General features: G+C 43.9%; 1 protein-coding gene across 2 annotated transcripts in view; it reads left to right on the forward strand.

The window, feature by feature from the left end:
* The first annotated feature begins 1,805 nt into the window (after positions 1–1,805).
* Positions 1,806–21,181, forward strand: part of FAR2 (fatty acyl-CoA reductase 2) — a 141,428-nt gene continuing 122,052 nt past the window's right edge. Inside the window, exon 1 of one of the 2 annotated variants that reach the window (XM_071551455.1) lies at positions 1,806–1,907. The gene's annotated coding sequence lies outside the window, so the exon portion shown is untranslated. Of the gene's footprint in view, positions 1,908–2,312; positions 2,337–21,181 lie in introns of those variants that run through there. The other variant, XM_071551456.1, reaches the window with a different exon arrangement.

Here is a 21,181-nt window from a genome sequence, read left to right on the forward strand (position 1 = left end):
GAAAAACGATTGCTTTGTTCAGAGTACCTCACAAAGATTGAATCACTCACATTGGCAAGAATTCAGAGAAACACTGACATCTGGGAAGGAACCAGAGAAAGCTTATCTTTTAATTAAATGAAATAAAACAACAAAAAACCTGATACTCAAGAGTGAGTTTTGAGAACCTGCAGCATGTTTCCCAGTGTATCCAAGTACTTGCAGTCCACTTCAAACTGCACATTTTGACTCTGTACTCTTCTCATGCAGTTTATCCTTATCCATCTTATTCCAAAAAAACATGTAACACTTGTTTCCTACACACTCCCACAAGACTTTGGACAGAAACCTCTAGATTTGCCCCAGCCCTTGACACATGCGAGAGCTGCACTGTTACAATGATTGCTTCTCATTTCTTCTAGTCAAATTATCCCAACATTTTTTTCTAGACATTTCTGGGAAGCTGTGATGAACTGTCTCTGACACGCTACTGATGTCCTAATTGGTTCTTAGGTGAGAACTGTTCTTCAAGCCTGTCTGCTTTTTTGAAACTTCACGATGGAATTCCTTAAGTCTGCAGATTTGAACATACTTTGTCTCCCATACAATGTCTGTTGAAAGAGTTTCTGCAAGAATTGATGCTTATCAAGCTCTCTATTCAGTGTCCTGAAAGATAATGCTAGCAATAGTTCTCTCATTCTGTGCTTAGCAAAAACTCTGGTTGTTTTTAAAACTGCAAGATCACGGTCTGAACAAAGCCACCCCTCACTGACTCTCCTATTAATTCCATTCTTTGTCTGCTTGTTCCTCATTTTGGTGTCAAGCAGTCGCCTTCAGCTGGCAGTTCATGTATGGCTTTCTCAGCTTAAGACAGAGGCCCGGCCAGTCTGCCAAGGCAGATGCTTATGTTAAAGAATATGCCTTAGAAACAGGCAACCAACCCCCCTGTTTACTCTGAATTACCTCCACGAGTAGAAGCACTTGCTGCGGTTTCTTTCCTTGCAAGTTTCCACCTGCTACATTTCCAGTGAATAAACGTGAAACTCCCTTCCTAAAATCATAGAATCATTTAGGATGGGGAAGACCCTTAAGATCATCTAGTCCAACCATAGAAGAAGTTTTAGGTGATTTTTCCTTGTAAAAGCAAAAATGAAATCAAAACCAGAGCTTCCACTCTCCTGTTGAGGGCTCCAATCCATTGCAACAGCACCTGGTTATCTGAGATGGCAGCAGCTTTTCTTCTATCTATACAAATTATGACATCAAGGTGCTACATCCCACCCCTTTGTTGGGATGAATTCCCTGAATACATCTGCATAAAACCCCTCCTTCAACAGGTGTAATGTGGAGAGCAGTCAAAATAGATCTTGTGGGCAACTTGGACTCTCTTATGGTCCACCTTGGTCTTAGAGCCCTGTGCCCTGTGTCACATCGAGGGTAGTGGCATGTGCTGAAAGGACACCAGGCAGGAGGAGGTGAAAATGGGAAGGCTTTGGAGACTCTATCTAGTCTTAGGCTTTAACTACTCATGCTCAGGTGCACCAACAGGCACAGGGAGGTCTCACGTGGAAATGGCAGACACATGTAGCCTGTAAGAAAGCAGCTAGAGGTGGGAGAGCTGCAGTCGTGGGAGTAGTACCTAATCCCTCGGTGTGGGGTGTTCTGCTGACAGCTCCGATACTGATTTAGTCATCAGTGGGCATCTTACCCAACCTCTCTGGGGCTGGCTTTTTTCCAGTACTAATGAAGACAGTAATGTAGTAATGAAGTAAAAACAACCTTGTAATATTAATTAATGCTTGTACATACTGTAAGTGTAATCAGACGATATAAAAGCATCGTATCTTGCTGATTCTCGGGTTGAAAAGATCTTTTTGAAGGACCTATCTTCTATCGCCAAAGTGAGAAAATTAGTACTTGTGGAAAGGGTAGGTGAGCTGTGTATCTCGGGTTCTTACTAATGCTCCTTAGGCAAATTGCGTAATTAACTTATTATGCCGATTCTCTAACTCCGTTTCTCGGTACATCATTCTTCTTTATCATCTCAATGGCAGCGGTAAACTCTGTTTTAAGCTGAAGAGACAAGGAGGTGCAATAACCTTGGAGGACACCCGAGGGACCACTCGCCCTGCTCCTTCGCCATGGATTTAGGAGCTTTAGCTCCCCCACGACACCCTTCCCTGGCCTTTTCCCGGCCGCGCGCGGGGGCTCGGCGGCGCTTCCCGCATTCCCGGCGGGCGGCGCGGGCGGGGCGGGGGAGGACAGGGCAGGGAAGGGGCTCGGGGCGGCGCTGAGGAATCGCCGCTCGCTGCGGCCCCAGCGCCCCGCGCAGCCCGCACAGGAGCCCCAGCAGCCCGGTAAGGAGCGGGGTCCTCTGGGAGGGAGGAAAGGGGAAAAAAGGGGGACAAGGAGCTTTTTTGCTCGCCTGCCCTGCCGGCTGCTCCGGGGGCTGCCGCGGCGCGCCCGCACACCCTGCGGCACCGCCACGGCGGGAGCAGCGGGCGGGGCTGAGCCGCGCTGCGCCCGGCCAGACCCGCGGCGGAGGGGCCGGGCAGGGCACGGACACACACGAGACCTAACCGTGCCGGGGATGGACACCCTGCCCCGCCCCGGGGGTGCCCGGCGGCTCCCGGCGCAGAGCCCGCGGTGCTGAGCCGATCAGCTCCGGTCCGCATCCCGGCCAGCCCCGGTCCGCATCCCGGTCCGCATCCCGGCCAGCCCCAGTCCACACCCCGGCCAGCCCCGGTCTGCATCTCGGCCAGCCCCAGTCCACACCCCGACCAGCCCCGGTCTGCACCCCGACCAGCCCCGGTCCGCACCCCGGCCGGCCCCGTCTGCACCCCGACCAGCCCCGGTCCGCATCCCGGCCAGTCCCGATCTGCACTCCGGTCCGCATCCCGTCCAGTCCCGATCTGCACTCCGGTCCGCATCCCGGCCAGCCCCGGTCCGCGCCCTAGGCGGGCGGCAGCGCATCCTCCCCCGGCATCATCCTCCCCTGGCCCCGGCATCATCCTCCCCCGGCTGCGGGCTCGCAGCAGCGGGGCAGGCGCTGCGGCTCCCCGCCTCCCTCCCCCGGCCGGATACACAGTGTCACAGCTGGAGAGAGAGCAGAGGATTCGTAATTATTTTATTTTATTTTTTCCCCTTTCTTTCTTTTCCTCCTCCTCTTTGCCGCGAAGTTGCTTGCGTGCCGGTGAAGGTGGGGGCACAGCGGTTTGAAAACGGGAATTGGTTCGGGAAAGCGGTGGCTGAAGGTAGCAACCCGCTGGGGCACACCGGAGGGAAGTGGGGAGGAAAAATGAAAATAAATTAAACCCGCCACGCCAAAAGCTCCTGGAATGGTGGTGTGGGGGAGAGGAGGAGGAAGAGGAGGAGGAGGAGGAGGGTATGGTGTAGAGCGAGGATGGCCAGGGGGCTCCGGCAGGGGATGTGAATCCTCGGTGCGGTGCTGTTTAAAAAGATAAAAGGAGATCTAATTTTAGGGAAGGCTTGCCTTTTTGTTTTCCTGCAGTTAGGAGGAAACGTTGTTTTGTTTGTTTGTTTGTTTTGAAGAAGTGTAGTATTAGCAATGGTTTGATGGTATGAGGAGAGCTGCTTACCCTGAGCCTTGGCGCTGTTTGCTGTTCTCTTGGCTGGGAAATGATTGGGTGCCCCGTCTGCCCACCCCCCGCAGGGCAGTGCAGAGATATACCCCGAATTTTGTTTCAGGATCCTGTCAGGACATCCTCGGTTCTCTGGAAACCAGAGACACGTGACCTTGTCTTGCCTTATATTAGCCCTTTACAGTAATGTGGTTACTCAGAACAGTTCGCTCTTTAGGTGTTTGCCTCAGAGCCTTTTAAGGGCATAACTAGGGAGAGAAATAACTAGTGACAGGCCATTATCTTGCAGTAAAACTGAATGCTGGTGGCTTCAACCAGAAATATGTAGTTTGTGCTATTAATTCAGTCAAAATACTTGTTTTGCATCTTTATTTAGACTGAGTTTCTGGTATCTCTGAAAGTCATTACTAGGCTAGAAAAATTTATTCAAAAATCCAGATCAGATCGAATCCTGGTTTGTTTGAATTTGTATTAAAAAAAGTGTAACGTTGAAATATTCGATGATCCCCAACATGTAACAAAATTCATGGCCTTTCAGAAGCTTTCAATGCAATAGTTCACTTTGCTTTGACACTTGGTTTAGAGTGTAACTTTCTGCGTGTGCTGGTGTTCTGGGAACCTTCATCTCCACTTGATAAGAAGCTGATGGCAGTTCAGAGATCTACTGGAGTTTGTTTTGGTTTGCACTACTGTATGAAAAGCATCATCGTTTCCTGCTTACCTGTAGTGTTCCTGACTAGAAAAATGCAAGTTCTGTTTATTGCTGATGTACTCATCTTATTTTTAAAGAAATTACATAGTTTAAATATTGCACTGTTGCCTTAGTGAAGTTGTAAAATTCCCATTGCAGTGTCTATTGTGTTCTCCTGATAACTTGTTTTTACATAACTACAATGTTTTAAAATATTTCCTCTGTGTTTTGATGTGCTTGTTTAAGTTAAACTCACCATAAATTTCAATACATAGGTGATGAGAATAGAAAATTCGGGGGTGGGGGGATAGGGATGCATTCACTCAAAGGTATCTGAATTAAACATGAAGCAATAGCAGATTTAGGCCAGCCTTATACTATATTTAGAGGATGTTCAAGGATGCATCTGACACTATCACAAAGCTGCAAATTCCTCAGTTCTGCCAATTCAGGTTTCAAGTCTAATCCCTATTAAGACTTGTTTAAATTAGTGGTGGGGAAGTGTTGTTTTAAAATACCTTGAAGACCATGTAAGAAAAACCTGAGTAAATAAAACCCGTAGCGTGTCAGCTGGGGGAAAAAAAAGAATCTAGAGATTGATTGCTAGAAAAGTAATAGGAAGTGACCTGTTAACAGAGGCACAAAGTTGGTGGCTTTTTCATGGGAGGCAGCTTTGACTGATAAATTTCCTGTGCCTTCCCCAGTGTCAGTTCAGATCTGACAGACCTGAATCTTGGCAGGGGGTGGACAGGTGAGTTAGGGAGGTTGGGAAGGTGTGGTGGAGGGCAGAGAGAACGTGGATAATGACAGGGCAGAAGGATTGTGACAGGGACCTTTGGTCATTTGACCAAGAGCACAGAAGCTGTCCTGTGGTCTGCATGACACAGTAGGGGAATACAAACAAGTGGCTGATGTCTTCAAAAATCTCTTGGAGACTGATTTCAAGTCCTGTGGCAGAGTGTAGCTTCTTACTCCAAAAGAGCAGTCTGCATTTTTAGTGTCATTGGAAAAAAACTTCCCTGGGTTTTTCTTCCATACATTTCACATAGGAAGTTCCTAATTCTAATCAGTTTGCCAGGGTTTTTTCCCAGAAGCACATAATTTTGACCCACACAAAGGACAGATCATGTGAATGAGGGCACGGGGAAGGAGAAAAAAGTACGTGTTTTGATATTGACAAGGGAAGAGGCATCCTCTTTTTTTTGTGTGTGTGCGTGATACCACAATCTGAGCAGTTCTTAGAAGCCAAAGGGCAGGGAAGAGTAACTCAGGGGAGTTGAGGAAACTGCTGACAAGTGCTTGACTCATCTGGGGGCTATTGCTTATCATGTTGCTTGGTCTTGCTGTGTTTTTAGGGCAATGTTGGAAATGATAGTTGCAGGGGATAATGTTATCATAATCCTATTGTTGCATTATTACCCTGTTATTTCTATGAAAAATTACAGCATTCTTATTTCCTGACTGTTCTGGGTCCACAAAGGGCGCTTAAGAAATGAAAATTTCAGTATTGCAGTGAGATTAACATTATCTAAGTTATTAGCTGTAGGTTGTGGAAAGAGTTAGGCATCACCAGATGTACTTGGAAATAAGGATAATCTGAAGGATATTCACTTCCCTGGCTCAAGCAACTATTACACAAAGGCAGCCTCTGTTGGCGAGCTCTTCACCTGTGCTCATGTGAAGCTGTGCTGGAGGTAACCAGATCTTGCCTCCCTGCAAGGCAAGGAGTGAGGTTCAGCTTTAATTAGCCATAAATGTGGGCTCCTGCCAGAGGGTCATCCTTGCCTTCCCACCTCACCTCTGGCTACGCATTCCCGATCTCCCGCTTGTGCTGGTACTATCACTCCTGGCCAAATGCAAATCTGCTCTTGTTGTTGCTGTTGGCCTTGTTTTCAGTTGGATGAGTTCCTGGGGCTGACTCAACGCATGACTAAAACGCGCTGAGGAGTCAGCGGAGTCGTGTGCTCAGGGGAAGAGTGGGATCATCCTCCTTGAGCTCAGTGGGAACCCTGGTGGGACCAGATTAAACCAGCGATGGACCTGCAGCCTGAGGAGCTTGCTTGGTGCTGTGCTAACACTTCTGCATGGCTCCCACATTTGGTTTGGCTTCTGTCTGGGCAGTTTGGAGGGTGAGGAGCAGTGCCTGCCTGTCTCCAGTCACCTGTGCAGACATACCCTTAAAGTGTCTAACGGACTGAGCCAAAGAGGAAACTTGAAGGACATGAAGAATATACTGCAGCAGATGCCTTGTATTTTTTCATTCAGTTTTCTGAATTATAAGCCTATAACTCCCATTTTTTTAACGCCATCTGAGGGAGACTTTTGGCTGTGGTGGTTTTTGTATTTTTTTTTTAATTCATATTTCCACAGCGCTTTCAGGCTTACTTTAGAAAATGGAGCTGTCCTTGGGTGGTACACAGTGTTAAAATTACAGCTACTAGGTCTTTACACAGTGAAACAGTCAACTGGTGTGTAGGCATGTAATTAATGTTCTGTTGGTAATTATTGAAAACTGGAAACCCCTTCTCCCTCAAATCTCTGGCTGCAGTCATTTTTGTTCAAACATGAGGCATATTGTAGGTTTGGCAAATGTACCTGTAATTCAACTGTAATTGTGTTCAGTTCTAAGCTTATATTAGCTGTGTTTTGCAAGAGTTGCTTCTCTGTGTGTTTCTCTTTGTACTTATACTTAGGCAGTTTCAAGTGACTGGAAATTGCATAGGCATCAGTTTCTTTCACCCATGGCAACAGAAGAAGATATCTTGTACCGCAAAAATATGTGTTGTGCTTGATTCCAAAGTTTTAACCTTCCTGAAAGTGATTGTGGAGCAGCTGTGCCCATAAGAGGTTCATAGAATAGGTTTCCCTCATACTTTATTTAACTTTCAACCCGTTATACCAGTATCCATCATCCATATTTGCTTTGAAAAGCAGGAGGTTGTCCTGTGGGAACAACACAAATATGAAACTTAATGACTGGTTAAAGCATTGAAGAATAGCTGGACTGCTCACATATGCTTACAGTTCAATTTCTAAAGCTGTCTTTTAGCCTTGCCTTGTCCAACCCCAGATCCACGTTTTATTGTGTCCAAAGGTGAAATGCAATTTTACCAACGGATGTTCTCTGGAAACAAATATAAGTTTTTGATTCCAGGTTTGAACGATTTGTGTTTACTTTGCAGCAGACTCAGTTTGTGCTGGCGTTTCTGCAATGCTGTGTAAGACTGGAATCAGATGGACTGACAGCTCCTTTTTGTTTATTTGGGGTTTTTTGGTTGCTAGGTTTTGGTTTTGCCTTCCTGAAAGCAACCATAAACCTCATTGTTTTGAAGGAAAGGAAGGTTGATTGAGTCCATGCAAAGAATGGCAATTTATCTTGCTGTAGATGTTTCAGGAAGGCCTTTTCTTGTTCAGGGAATGCTGAATATAATTGCACTGTAGTGTCATAACCCTCTCTAGAACATTCCTTCAGAAACTACCATAATACTGTTAGTGAAATTATAAAAATGTAAATTAACTTAAATTTTGTCCAGTGCTATAGATGAACAATAAGGAAAAGGTTCTTACAAAGCCATTCAGATAAAAGAAATGGAAAACAAGAGTGTTACATTGACATTAAGTCAATCACATCTGGTTTTGAGGAAAATCTGAAAAACAGAGATGCTGTGTAGAAAAAATACCAGCCCTTTCCAGGACTGTAATTCCTACACCACACCTTAGTAAATCCTAAAAGAGAGAGTCATAATTTATTCACAAAATGTGTGGATATTGACGGAGCACAGTGGAATTCTAAAAGGTTCTTTGAAATGTACTGTGGAGTTAACTGACTAAGGTACTTACAGGTGATTTTGATAGCAGCCAGAGGTGGCACCATGCAATGATTCATTGGTGGTATATGAAATTGCCTGAGTCATCTTGATAGGCGAGCTGTGATAGCTCAGAAGAGAGTTACAGCAGACTGGAGCTAGTGCTGTCTTGTCATTTGTAGGGGGTCCTCGCACCACAAGCACAATTAGCAATAACCTGGGGAAGGTTGTCACTGTACCAATCAGCCCTGTTTGGCCAAACACACACATATTTTTCTCTTGCTACTCTTGTTGACATATGATTTTTTTTGTGTCTGCTTTCTGTGAGATGTAATGTGAATAATTGTGCTTCTCTGAGCTTTGCTCCCCACTGCAGTATCATTCTATGAGATTATTCACCATTTGTCAAAGTTTGGCTATGCAGTGTTGGAACATCTAAGATGCCTCCTTCATCACCAAGGCCTTCAGAAAGCAGAGCTGGTGCTTTCAGTGAGGTCTGTACTGGGGGACAGGTGTTTCTGCTGTGGTTCAGCACCTGAACATTCAGTGATGCTTACTTGGGTACCGTCCTCTGGCGTGGTCAGAAGCAACTCCCAGAAGCAAAGTGGTCATGATCTGTGGTGAATGACTGCCCAAACCAAAAGCTCTGCCCGCTCTGATCGTGGCTGGGACCAGCAAACACAAAGGTGGCTTTGTGGCTCCACCTGGTTGGTTATCTTGGATTAATGGCTTATGTTCAGCTGGGCTTCTGCAGAGAGGCAAAAGCAGTTTGGAGGTGGGATGGAGAACATGAGCAGGTGACCTTTGCTGACCCTTTCCTGCCTTTGCAGCAACCAGCGAGATAGGCTGCTGGTTTTCTGGAGTGAGGCAAGGAAAGAAGAGGAAGGGAACCACTTCTTCTGCCAGTATCCTGCAGAGCTGGCAGGATAGTGGAGCCAGGAACTGCCACAAATCTTTTCAAAACCATCTGCTTGTACCACTTGTCATTGCTTATTCACAAACACATGGCCTTATGGGGCATTGGAATTAAAAATCTTGATCTGTAAGTATCAAAATGAATAGGTTCCTTCTATAGTCCCTTGCTTGAGATAGGGTCATTTAAAGGGGGAGTTTCAGAAGTTCTGTACTGTGAGGGAGAGGTGGGGAGAGAGAGATAAAAGGACTTGCCTGCCCAGCATAAAACACTTTCTAATGTAGTACATGGTCACAGCGCTTTCTTATTTTTGTTATCAGCTGGTCTGAAATGGATGGCATGATTCTGTTTAAACCTAATTTTAAGGACGATTTTGAGGGTGAAATTTTGTTACAGAAGGAGCCCCTAGCAAAACTATTGCATACACTGACATCAGCTTATTTATTGCTTCTAGCTTTAAGTCAAGGGGAATGTCATAGTCCAGGACTACTTTGAGATATCCTTTGGCTGTTGAATTAAATGTCATGGCTATAAAGGACTCAACTCCTTTATTGGGCAAAAAAAATTTTGAAGAGGCTGAGACTGTTTGTCCCCAGGCCATGAGACACCCAAACTCTCATGTATTCACATTTCTAAATTGAATGTGACAGACAGAATCATATCCTTAGTTAACCCTCGATTCACATAACTGCAGCCTCACTGCTTCTGATCCTGCAGACTGCAAAGAAACAATCTGCTTGCTTTTCTGACAGACTATCTGCTTATGGAGACTTAGAGCTCTGATAACACTGTAGTCCAGCACTGCATGCAGTAATTCCACTTTATTCCTGTGACTGCAGCCGGAACTTCTCAGCCTAGCTCTTTACCTGCCCTGTGATCCTTTCTCCAGTAATGTACATTATTGCTTTGATGTGGTTCTGCTTGTGCTTCCCTATGGAGCCCTTCTGCAGGAAGAAATGAAATCCCAGGTCAAGATGTTACAGACATTGAATGACACTGTCTTCTACCAGTGACCTCCTTCGAGCCCTCCTTGTTGCTGCCTTCATTACACACGCCAAAGCAAACTAAGCTAATACACTCTTAGTATGGAACAAAATGTCAGTGATCCCCTCTGCGCTTTTTTGGTCTTTCTTTGCATCTAAAATAAAATTGATGACACTTGCAGAGAGGAGAGGGCAAGGAGCTCAGAGGTACCAGGGTGTTTATGCCATGCCCTTTTGCATATAGCAAAACAACTATCAAATCTTGCACCTAGATACAGTACTCAAATCTGCCAATTCAGTGGAAAACCGTGGTGGTTCTGCAGATAACCAGTAACTTTTGCCATAACACTGTCTAGCTGCAGTTTCAGTTTTTCTTCATTCTTACATTTATGTTCACGGACTGTTGCTTTGTCCTGTGCATCCTCAAAACAGCAGGTGGATTTCTGCTATACTTGAATTCAAGGTTTCAGGGCATCCTAAACAATATATTGTTTTGATTGGAAATGCTGGGTCTTGATGCATTTCTCAGTATTTTTTTTCCATTTTCCCTGTTTACTAATCTCTAAGTCCCCCGCCAGGCATTTTGTGTTGTTCCATTGCCTAGTTCTCCTGAGAGAGCTCAGGCCTTAGGCTTTGTTCACAAAGACTCACTTCCTGCCTGATGTGTATCATTTCACCTTTGTTTTAGCCTATCCCTGACCCTTTGTCGCTGTGTAGCATCAACTGCAGGCTGTGTATTAATCCCTGCAGGCTGTGTATTAATCCCTGTTGCTCAGGAAATAATGTAACCCATCTCTACCATGTTCTAAAGATGTCTGTATTTACACTAAAATTAGTGGTTTATAGGCACCTGTCTCAAATCCTGCTGTTTGCTACAGGGTCCAAGTCAGATGATTTGTGGAGAGGCAATGTTCTCTTTTTGGTACTGCAATGCTCCATACATGGGACATCAAGTGATTTGGTCCAGCATGTTTTTTCTGCTAGATATTTGTATTGGACCATATATAGCGGAGATGCTGTCAGTTGTTTTTCTGCAGTGGGTAGCACTGAGTTCTGTAGTGATATAAAGCCTGTTTATTGCTTTGACTAGGTAAGGGTTTTCCAAGGACTGGTTCAGTGTTGCTTACTGCTGTCAAACTTGTCCACAAAGAATTTCCAGCAAGCATATCTGGGAGAATATGGAACTGTGTGCTTCCAAAATGATGTGATGACAACCCATATTTAAAGTTAAAGATTAGGTCTCTGGACTGTGCCAGCCAAGTAGTACTGTTGAACCAACCACATGTACAAAACTAAACTGTGATCTGACAGCAAGTCAGTCACTGCATATAGATGCATTAGCTGCTAATACTACACCACTTGGAGGACGTGTGTGTGTTAATTTTCAGGCTTCTCTTGGAAACGTTTGTCTGTAAATGCTGCATTTGCTGCAGCGTTGATATTCAAGTCCTAAATGGTTGTGTTTCAACAGCTGCTTTTCTGCTGGTGAATCATCAACAGGCTGAATTTGCATTAATACTGAACACATTTTTGTAATTTTTTTCTGGAAGGCCCGATTGCCCCCACACCAGGATGGTGATATACATAGGACAGGTTGCTTTGTGACTGCCTCTGCTTTGCTCTTGAAGTGAAATATGATTTTAAACTTCCAGTCTTAAAGGTTATGGGCTGGAACATCTAGCTGGTGGTATTTCACCTTAAAAGTCCTGTTGAAAATGAAAAAATAGTATGCAGTGCCAGAGGTTCCACTGCTGACCATGGACTGTGTCCTTGAAGATGAGGAAGTTCTTGCCTTCCAAAGTGACGCAATCTGCACTTATCAAAACCCAAGTTCTCTACCTGTCACTAACATTTAATTTCCGTGGGAGCCTAGATAGTTCTTGTTCTGGAGGATGAAGTAAGGTGATCTGGAGCCCTTCCTAGGAACTTGTCTCTGCTCTGAGGTTTTCACATATTCAAAATGTTAAAACAGTCACAATACTGTAAAAGTAAATCTTCCATTAAATGACAGGGCGCTTTCAAAGAGAGTAATTCTCTTATTTTCCACATACGCCTACACCGAGTGTGACTAATGTGATTGTGACTGTGAGCCCTTAAATAAAAAGTGGAATTATAGAAGTAGGTCTCATAGCATTCCTGGATACATAGCAGGAAACTTGTACCTTGCCTCGTGGGTAAGAAAAATGAGCTAAATTTATTACTTCTGATGGTTGGAAGTAATCAAGACATACAATCCTTTTAATGTGATGCATTTAAGTCCTTACATGGATTTTACTTTAAACACATGCCATTTTCGGTGTGTTGTCTGTGTTTTCACTTTAGAGTAGCATTGGCAGCATTTGGTGCTTTGCTCCATGTAGCTTTGTAAAAATATCACCTGGTACTGCTGACTCATTTATAAAATAGTATGGGCATCTCCTTGCACCTAGTTTTTCTCTTTTTGTCTGTCTTTCTGACTTTGAAATTCTTACCTGCCAGGTGCAACCTTATCTCCTTTCCATGCAAAATTTAGCGCCCAAAATATCTCGTCTGGGATACTTTTAATCTAAAGTGATGATAATTGCCAGCAGCAGCTTCCTTTAAATTATTTACAGAATTTTTCACTGGAGTGTCCCATAGCTGATTGGATTTTTATTCTGTGCAGTGCTGTGCAAAAATCTTAGCAAACAAGGAATTTCCACCTGCACTAATAGAGGTATTGCATCTATTTGACACTTGTTTTGAAGATTCAAAAAGATTAAGGCCAGGAAAATACATTAAGAATAAGTAATTCTGTGATGAAAAGGTCACACTTCACTGGCTTAGCCTTTTAAAATGCTATGTTTCCCATACTATATGGAAATTTACCTTCTTTCCTTTAAAAAGCCAATTCTGAAGGTATCTTGACTGCAAAATTAAAATATGTCAGCTTTCTGTTTTCACTGTCCTCTTACTCATAAGTTGTAAACATACAACTCTAGAACTCACTTTTTTGTGTTGAACGTTTCTTCATTGGTTAAGTAATTTCTTTAATATATTACGAATAAATATACCTTAGTATAAACATGAAAATATTTCTCCACCAGAAATGCATGATACAAGAAGAAGATATGCTGGACCACAGGTAAAGTGGTCTCTGTCTTCTTGAGAATATTTTCTGCCATACCATGTTGATTTTATTGGTATTGGTATAGTAAGTCTCTTGAATCTGTACTTTATGTTTAGTCATACACTCACTGGAGAGGTACATTTTCCTTGTTAGAGGGTGGCATTAGTACAAAGGGAGCATAACAAGGCACATGAGTGATAATCCCTGGGACAAAGTAGGGGGAAATTTGGTAAATGTGGGAGATTTCAAATCAGATTCAGAGCTCTGCCAATGTGACAAATGCTGAACGATGCAGGATCGGGCTTTGCATTTGTTTCATACTTCACTGTTAATGAAGAACATGAGATTACTCAGCCCTGGGGAGGCACATCTGGACTACTGTGGCCGTTTCTGGCTCCTCAGTACTAGAGAGACATGGAGCTCCTGGAGCGAGAGGCTGCAGAGATGCTGAAGGGACTGGAGCATCTCTCTTAGGAGGAAAGGCTGAGGGAGCTGGGGCTGTTCAGCCTCCGGAAGAGACACTGAGAGGGGACCTCCTCCATGTCTGTGAGTGTGTGCAGGGAGGGGGCAGTGGCACAAGAGGAGCAGGCAGGAACGGATGCCCAGGAAGTTCCATCTGGACATGAGAAAGAACTTTGGTGCGCAGTGACCCAGCACTGAACAGATTGCCCAGAGAAGGTGTGAAGTCTTCCTCACTGGAGATAATCCAGCATCAGTTGGATGCAATCCTGTGCCATGTGCTCTTGAGCAGGGGGGTGTGACCAGATGACCCACAGTGATCCTTTCCAACATGACCCATCCTGTGATTCAGTAACACAGAGTGTAAGTGTTGTATTAACATATGTGGTAGAGAGTAGTGTTTAAAGAGCACATATGGTGAAAATTACTTCCCTTCTTTTGTTCTGAGCACTGAAAGTTGGCAACAGCACAGTGGGGTTTGCCTGAAGACCTCTGAAAGCACTGCCATAAAGCAGCACTTGGGTTGTCTTGTTTCTCAACTCAGAAGCAAGTACTGACAGGTCTGCAGCAGATCCTGGGTCCCTGGTGAAGTCTGAAGAAAGGGTATGGAGCAGTTTTACACTGAGCATTCTGGAAGGTAACCTGGCAGGTTTGTCAAGACAGCAGTGAGGTCTCTGATATCAGTGAAGGGAACTCTTGCTGGGTCTCCCTCCTTCCCCTGAAGGAACCACAGCCTAGCAGAATGCACATGGAACCTAGCAATTTGAGTCCTGTTAAGTAAGTGTAAGGTCATGTGTTGGATAGGTAAGTTACTCTTCATTCTTGCAGGTGCTTTGGAAATGCTGTTAAGAGTAGGGTCAAAAGTTTTCCCTTTGTTCCTCTCCCTTCATCAGTATTTAGAGGCCTATCTCTCTGATTATTTGGGTTCTCATCTTTCCAATATCATTGGCTGCTTTTGGGAAGTACTTCATGCGAGATGGCTGCTCATTAGGATGAGGAATAGAGCCCTTTTCTATTTAATAGTGGTGAGATGAGGTGAGGATAAATATCTGTGTTTTCAGAGTCCAAGCAGTGTGAAATTGAGCATATGGGCAAGAGATGGCCTGTCAATGTGCCCCACTAAGCAAGAGGTGTGGTAAATTCCTGTTCTAAATATGGCTTTGTACAAAAGCAAAAATTGCCTAAGAGAGCATAATTAAGCAATGCTGCACAGGAAACAATATTTTACTCTACAGAACTACTTAGAAAAGCTGGTTATGTTCAAATCCGTCAGACTGAATGGGATCGATGCTGAAAGACACGAGTGATGCAATTGCAATTCTGTGGTTGCAGTTCTCTCTGTAAAAAACGGCAGAGGAGTTCCCGGTGAGTCAGGAAGGGCTATCACTACACCCATCTGTACGCAGAGAAAGAAGGATAGTTCAGGGATCTTTAGGCCAGTCAGCCTTCCTCAATCCCTGGAAATATTATGTATCATGTCTTCAGGAAATTTGTTTCCAAATATGAGAAGAATGAGAAACTAATCATAAGCAATTGACCCAGATGTACGAAGGCTGAGAAGTAGTTGACCAATTTGAGTGCCTTTTGGAATTAAATTAGCCGATAGTTGTGGGGGCATTGGTGGGTAAATTTTTCCCTGTGAGGATGGTGAGGCCCTGGCACAGGTTCTCAAAGAAGCTGTGGCTGCCACATCCCTGAAAGTGTCCAAGGCCGGGCAAGATGGGGCTCTGACTAACCTGGGCTAGTGGAAGGTGTCCCTGCCCATGGCAGAGAGTAGAATGAGATGATCTTTAAGGTGCCTTCCAACCCAAACTGTTCTATGATTCTATGACTTCAGTGAGGTTTTTGTTACCATCTCTCACCAAGAAAGATGTGAAAGTGTATGGGTAGTTAGATTGATTGAAAATTGCATGGATATTTGTATTCAAGTGTAATCTTCAATGGCACAGTGTGTCATTGGAGATAGGTAACAAATGGCCTGTGAGGGATTGGGCCAGTTAATTACATGGATGCTGAGACAGAATGTAAGCAGAGAAACGTCATAAATCCCATTAAACTGGAAAGAGAGTTTAGTACACCAAGTGGTACAACTTGAATTCAGCTGGATCTTGGGAAGCCTGAGAGCTTTGGCCAGCAGATGCCTTTTGAAGTTTAGTAAGAATAAACATGAAATTCTATGCCCAAGAAGATTTACTCCTTGCAGCAGTACAGGCTGGGAAGCAACTGGCTGAACTATGGGAAAGCAGTGGGATGTGGTGGTGGCTGCCAGGTTGAAAATGAGTCAGTGATGCGTTTTCATTGCAAATAAGGTAAACAGCATAGTGGTCTACATTAAGAGTATGGCCATCAGATTAGGGGAAGGTATTAACCTTCTCAGCATAACTGAGTACTGTGCTTCTTCAGTCAGTTTTGAGGCTCCTCAAAGGAAAAGCATGGTTGGAATATGGAGAGTGTACTGTTAGGGTGATTTGAGCCATGGGACTCATGAGTAAAGAGGAGAGATACAGGGAACTGAGCTGCTGTAATCTGCCTGGAAAATGGGGCAAAAGGGCAATCTTTTAGAAGTCTGTAGCTGCTTAAAGACAAGTTCCAGTGGCTCTAGAGCTGAACTCTTACTAGTGACAGATCACTGAAACAAGGAGCTGCTGTCACAAATGGCCATTAGGAAAGAGTTTTTCACCAGGGAGTAGCACAGGACTTTTAACATGCCACCCAGAGAGGTAGTGGAATCTTTCCTTGAAGGTTTTCAAGGGTCATCTGGACCAAGCTGTGGGAGACCTCATCTTACGTTGGTAACAGTCCCTCTTCAAGCAGAGAATTGAACTGCTGATCTGCAAACAATCACAATTTTTGGTGAGTGACTTTCTGTGATTCTGCCAAGGAGAGTGGGGCTGTGCAATGCAGAGGAAGACTTTTGTAAGGCTACATTTCTGTGTCTACAAGCGCGAATTTGAAATGATTGAAAAGATTTCCTCCCTACCATCAGCTTGAAATGTATCCATGGCTGTCCATAACTCTGTATGCTATGAGGGTCTATATTGCTTAGCCATTTTCAAATTTTCTGCTCTTTTGATGTGCCTTGAGAATAAATACCACAATGTTCATGTGACCATGGGAACCCAAATAATTTGTATTTCATTTGAATTATTTATTCAGCGTTACATCTATTGTAGCCATTGCTTCTCTCTTCATGGGTGTTCTGGGAGCTGTAGAAATGTATAGAAATCTGTTTTTCAAAATAATTTGTCAAAATAAGAGAGAAACAGAGATGAGAAAATCAGCTATCAGAATCATAATAGATCTTGTTTTCACAGATCAGTGTTGATGTTTGCTTGTTTTCAGTTGAGTTGATTGTTTTAGATCTGTGATTGGTGGTGAGTGCTGCAAGGTTTAATTGAAGAAGCCAACTCATGGAAGGGGTAAAAAGTAGTCCATTAAAAGCCAGGATAATTGGGGGTGTGATTTTATCAGTAATCCAGTGCAGGAGTAGAGACAGAATGGGGTCAGCCATTGACAAGATAGAAAGAAACACCCAAAGTCCTGGTTCCCCAGAGCCCAAGTCCCATTGCCAGAAGCCTGTGGGTGGGAATTTCGGTTGAGGCTGGCCAGGAAAATGTGTTGCAATCACATGTTGGTCATCCTTTGTGGTTCGGGTGGCTCCCAGATAAACACTGATGTCAGCTGCATCAGGATAGGAATGTGTCTGTATCACTTCAGGGCTGATTCCAGTCCCAAACCAGTTTTATTTCTTTCATTTAATGCCTAAGCCAAGAAACCCTGCAGACCTGAGTCAAGCCAGTTTAAGGGGATCAGATGTCATTTCGTTTGCTTGGGATTATGTAGAGAACAGGAAAAAATGCCATCCCTAAACATTTTATGGTTTTAATCTAGGAAAAGATTGCTTGGAAGAGCCTGGGTTTTTGAACTTTTGATTTAAGCTTACATAAGCTGAATCAAGGTACTACACCAAACAAAACCTTACTTAACATGTGGTCATGGTATTGCATTTCCTCATTCAGTATATTTCTGGGAAATACTTTTCCAGACTGTGCTGATGTGATTAAAATAGGCATTGCTATTGATTTACTGCACTCTTTTTTTGGTAGAGTGTGCTGTGCCATAAAAATAATGCCATGTAGAGATACTGCTCTGACTGGATGTGGATTTCCTTCCTATGGTTGATATTGCTATAGCAACACTTCCCTCCAAACCATGAATGCAATTACAAAAGTTGCCATTGATCTTATCGGTGATAATGATATCTCTATTTAGCAATGAGCTCCTAATGTCAAATGAAATAAATACTTGCTTTTCCTATTCATCCCCCACCAAGCCTTGATCTTCATTTCAGCAAAATAATTTTATTTTCAGGAAATTATCAGGTTTTCTGTTAGCTGTTGCTAATGTGAACACAATTTTTCAGTCTCTGGATTTAATACATCTGCTGGAACTTAGTTTAAGTGTCAGCATTCACTGTGGCAGTTTTACTGAAAAGCTTCTTGGCGGGAATGTCTCTGCCTCTACTGGATAAATTTTCACAAGGGAATAATTAGGACCTAGTCTAGATCTCAGAGGAGACCAATATGAAAAAAGGAAATTATTTACATGGTGAAATATATTTCCAAGAGAATGTGTTCCTGACAAACATCTCCTGAGTAAATCTTACTATTCATGTAATAGCAACCACGGAGTAAGTGTGTTCACAAGAGCTGTCAGAGTGGACAGTGTAGGAAGCAAATTACCACCAAAAGATTTTTTTTTTTCTGGTGATCTTCACTGTGCCTTTCAGATGTTCTTCCTTGGGCATGGGCAGTGCTAACTTTGCTGGGAAATGTCTGTTTTCTTGTGGACTTCAGTACTGCAGTGTTGGTACAGAGTGTGTGGAATGGAGCAACCCTGGTGATGCAGTTGGTACAATGGAACAGCCTCTGTGACAGGGGCATTGCTCAGCTGTGTTTCACAGAGCAGGCTGGCTCCTATGGGCTCACTTATGGCAGAGCCCTGCTGAGGCTTCTCCTCAGCCCCCCCAGGGCCAGTGGGACCCCATAAGTAGCTTTGCAGCTTGCCCCTGCCACCTGAGCCAAGAGCTTTCTGCCAGCCACAGTTTCAATGCCACGAGGCATGAGAGGGCAAAATGCAGCGTGGTTGGTCTGGATCCTGGGTGTTGTATAACATGGGGCTGTGTCTGGTCTGGTGCTACATCCAGGCAGATGTCTTTCAGTAAGTCAGAGCTGGGGGCAGGTCAGTCATTTCAGGTGTCAGGCTGTGTATGGCAGGATGTGCCAGTTCATTTGTGCTGCCTCTCCTCCTTAACAGGAGACCCCATACTCCCATCCTTAATATGCCTTTTGCCAGTCATCTTGGATATGCTGCCTGAAAGTGAACTGTATTTGACTGGAGCAGTGAATCTCATTGTTATACTACATGCATAAACCCACAAGCCCCTTGGAATTAGAATGTATAAACCTGATATTAGAACATATAAACCCTGTGCATTATGCAAGAGCATTTATGAAATGAACTTAAAAACTGAAGAGTGACGGCAGCTAAGGTAAGAGTGCAATCAGTCACATGTAGTCACATTCTGGTAGGAGCTGAGGGGTCGTTGTTATGAAAACAAAAACATAAATCAGTTTGATTTCCTCAGATATAATCTGTTGTTTGTTCTCTGAGCAGCCCAGCTGGGTTTGCAGCCAGGAGTGATAGACACATAGTTTCGGAATAAAATGTAACTTCACCTGGGATTTCTTGATTGTTTGTCTTGTAATATATGGCTTGTTCATTTTAAATTCCACTTCGTGCTTAGACTTTGGACTGGGCTTTATTTGAGAGATTCAAGGTTCTTAAGCTGTGTAAATACAGTTTACTGAAGGGCGTTTGCCTCCATAGAGTAGGTGGGCCCCTTGTAGCAAAGTGATGCTGTTAATGTGATTCTGCCCCCTCTCTCTATTTTCAGTGAGTTCTGAGAACAGACTCATGTAAACCTCAGGCTGCAACTTAGTTGTCTTTCTCCTGAAATTACCCCTGCAGAAGAGCCCGTATTACCTCTGTCTTGGTGTGCATGGCGTCCTAGACCATAAAGAAAAACGAGATTGTTGTTATGCCATAAAAAAGGTGTAGAGTAGAGGTAAAATCACTTGTTGAAGGAGAGGGAGTGCAGCATATGGCTAATGCTTTATCATCGGGGAGCACCACATGGCACAGATGATTTTTTGAACCTGAACATGTTTAAAATCAAGCTGGTTGCTGTGTGATTTAGCAGCACTGTGTGGACATCTCAGGATTGTCAGAAACACACCAATGTCTCTAAATCTTGTTAGCTGGTTACAGGCTGGTTATCCCAGGAGTCAGCATAAACTCTATGCTCTGGTTTTGCAACACTGTTCATAATGGAAATTTTATATGAACACCAGCATGGGATTACGAAGTATAACATGGCATTTGTAGGCAAACTTTTATGTGCTAAAACATACCTAAAAATGGGTCCCAAAGGCAGTGAGCCACCTATCAGACAGGTTTGTCAAGTCTCGTGCTTCACATGTAAGACTCGGTCCGTTGGCCTCTCTTCCCTAAAATTCTGTATTTGTGGATGTCTTCTCTCCAGCTCCAGGCTACTGCTGATGGCAAGCTGGTAGAGTTGGTAGAGCGTAATTGCATGGGACTGTGCTGCAAGCCAGGTTTTGCCTCCCAGCAGAGCCTACCTGTGAGGCGTTGGGCATGGAATGCTCACTTTCCTCACAACCTGAAAACTAAACATGGACCCCACACGACCCTGATCACATCTTTCCGCTACTCTAGTGCAGAGTCTGTCTTTCCCATTACTGTGGGTTAACCTGGATCATGTCAATTTTGCGATTATTTTAGGAGTAATAGATAAGATCTGCAATTGAGGTTCAGCAGAATGAATGATCTGCATTGGTTTATGGTAACTGGAGATTTTTGGTTTACTTTTTCCACAGTTAAAAAAGGTATTCAAGTGAACTACAGTTGCAGACAACTTGGTAACCAGACTGCAGAATCTTTTTTCTGCATGGGAGCGGGATCACTTAGGGGATCAGAAAAGTGTCAGGGTTTGTTCTGATCTCCTGCTAGAGAATACAGCATTTATAACTTTAATATCATGACCACAGCAGCGTTCTTTCTAAGCCCTTAACTGGTACTTCAAAAGACAGGGCTGTATATGTAACTTCTGCTCTGCTTGCCACCTTTCTCGGTCATGAGTTCTGACCTTGTCAAGTGGATTGTTTTCATAACTGCTAAGCAACAGCAAAACCCCAAACCACAAAGCATTATTAGAGCAGCAATCTGTGTTTCTGTGGCCTCCTGCCATGGGACAGAGTCAGGCTGCACGTGCTGCAAGCGCAACAAACTGTGGGAACACAACTTGGCGAAGTTTGAAGCCAAAACTTTCTTTGATTTTCCTATTTCATACCATCTTACTAAGTCTTCTAATTGTGAAGGCAGTCAGGGTGTTTTTATGAGCCAGAATAATTCAAAAGCTCAGTAGAGGTAGTGTGCTGTCTTACCTGGCAGTTGCATGGATAGATCCAGTGCCTCAAAAATGCCCTGCATTTTCTCCAAATGCCTGAAGTTAATAGTTCCTGTGTGCTGCAAACTGGAAGGGGAGTGCATTACAATGCTGGATGTAAGTTAATAACGA

The sequence above is a fragment of the Pithys albifrons genome, chromosome 3, assembly GCF_047495875.1.
Source record: "Pithys albifrons albifrons isolate INPA30051 chromosome 3, PitAlb_v1, whole genome shotgun sequence".
NCBI lineage: Eukaryota > Metazoa > Chordata > Aves > Passeriformes > Thamnophilidae > Pithys > Pithys albifrons.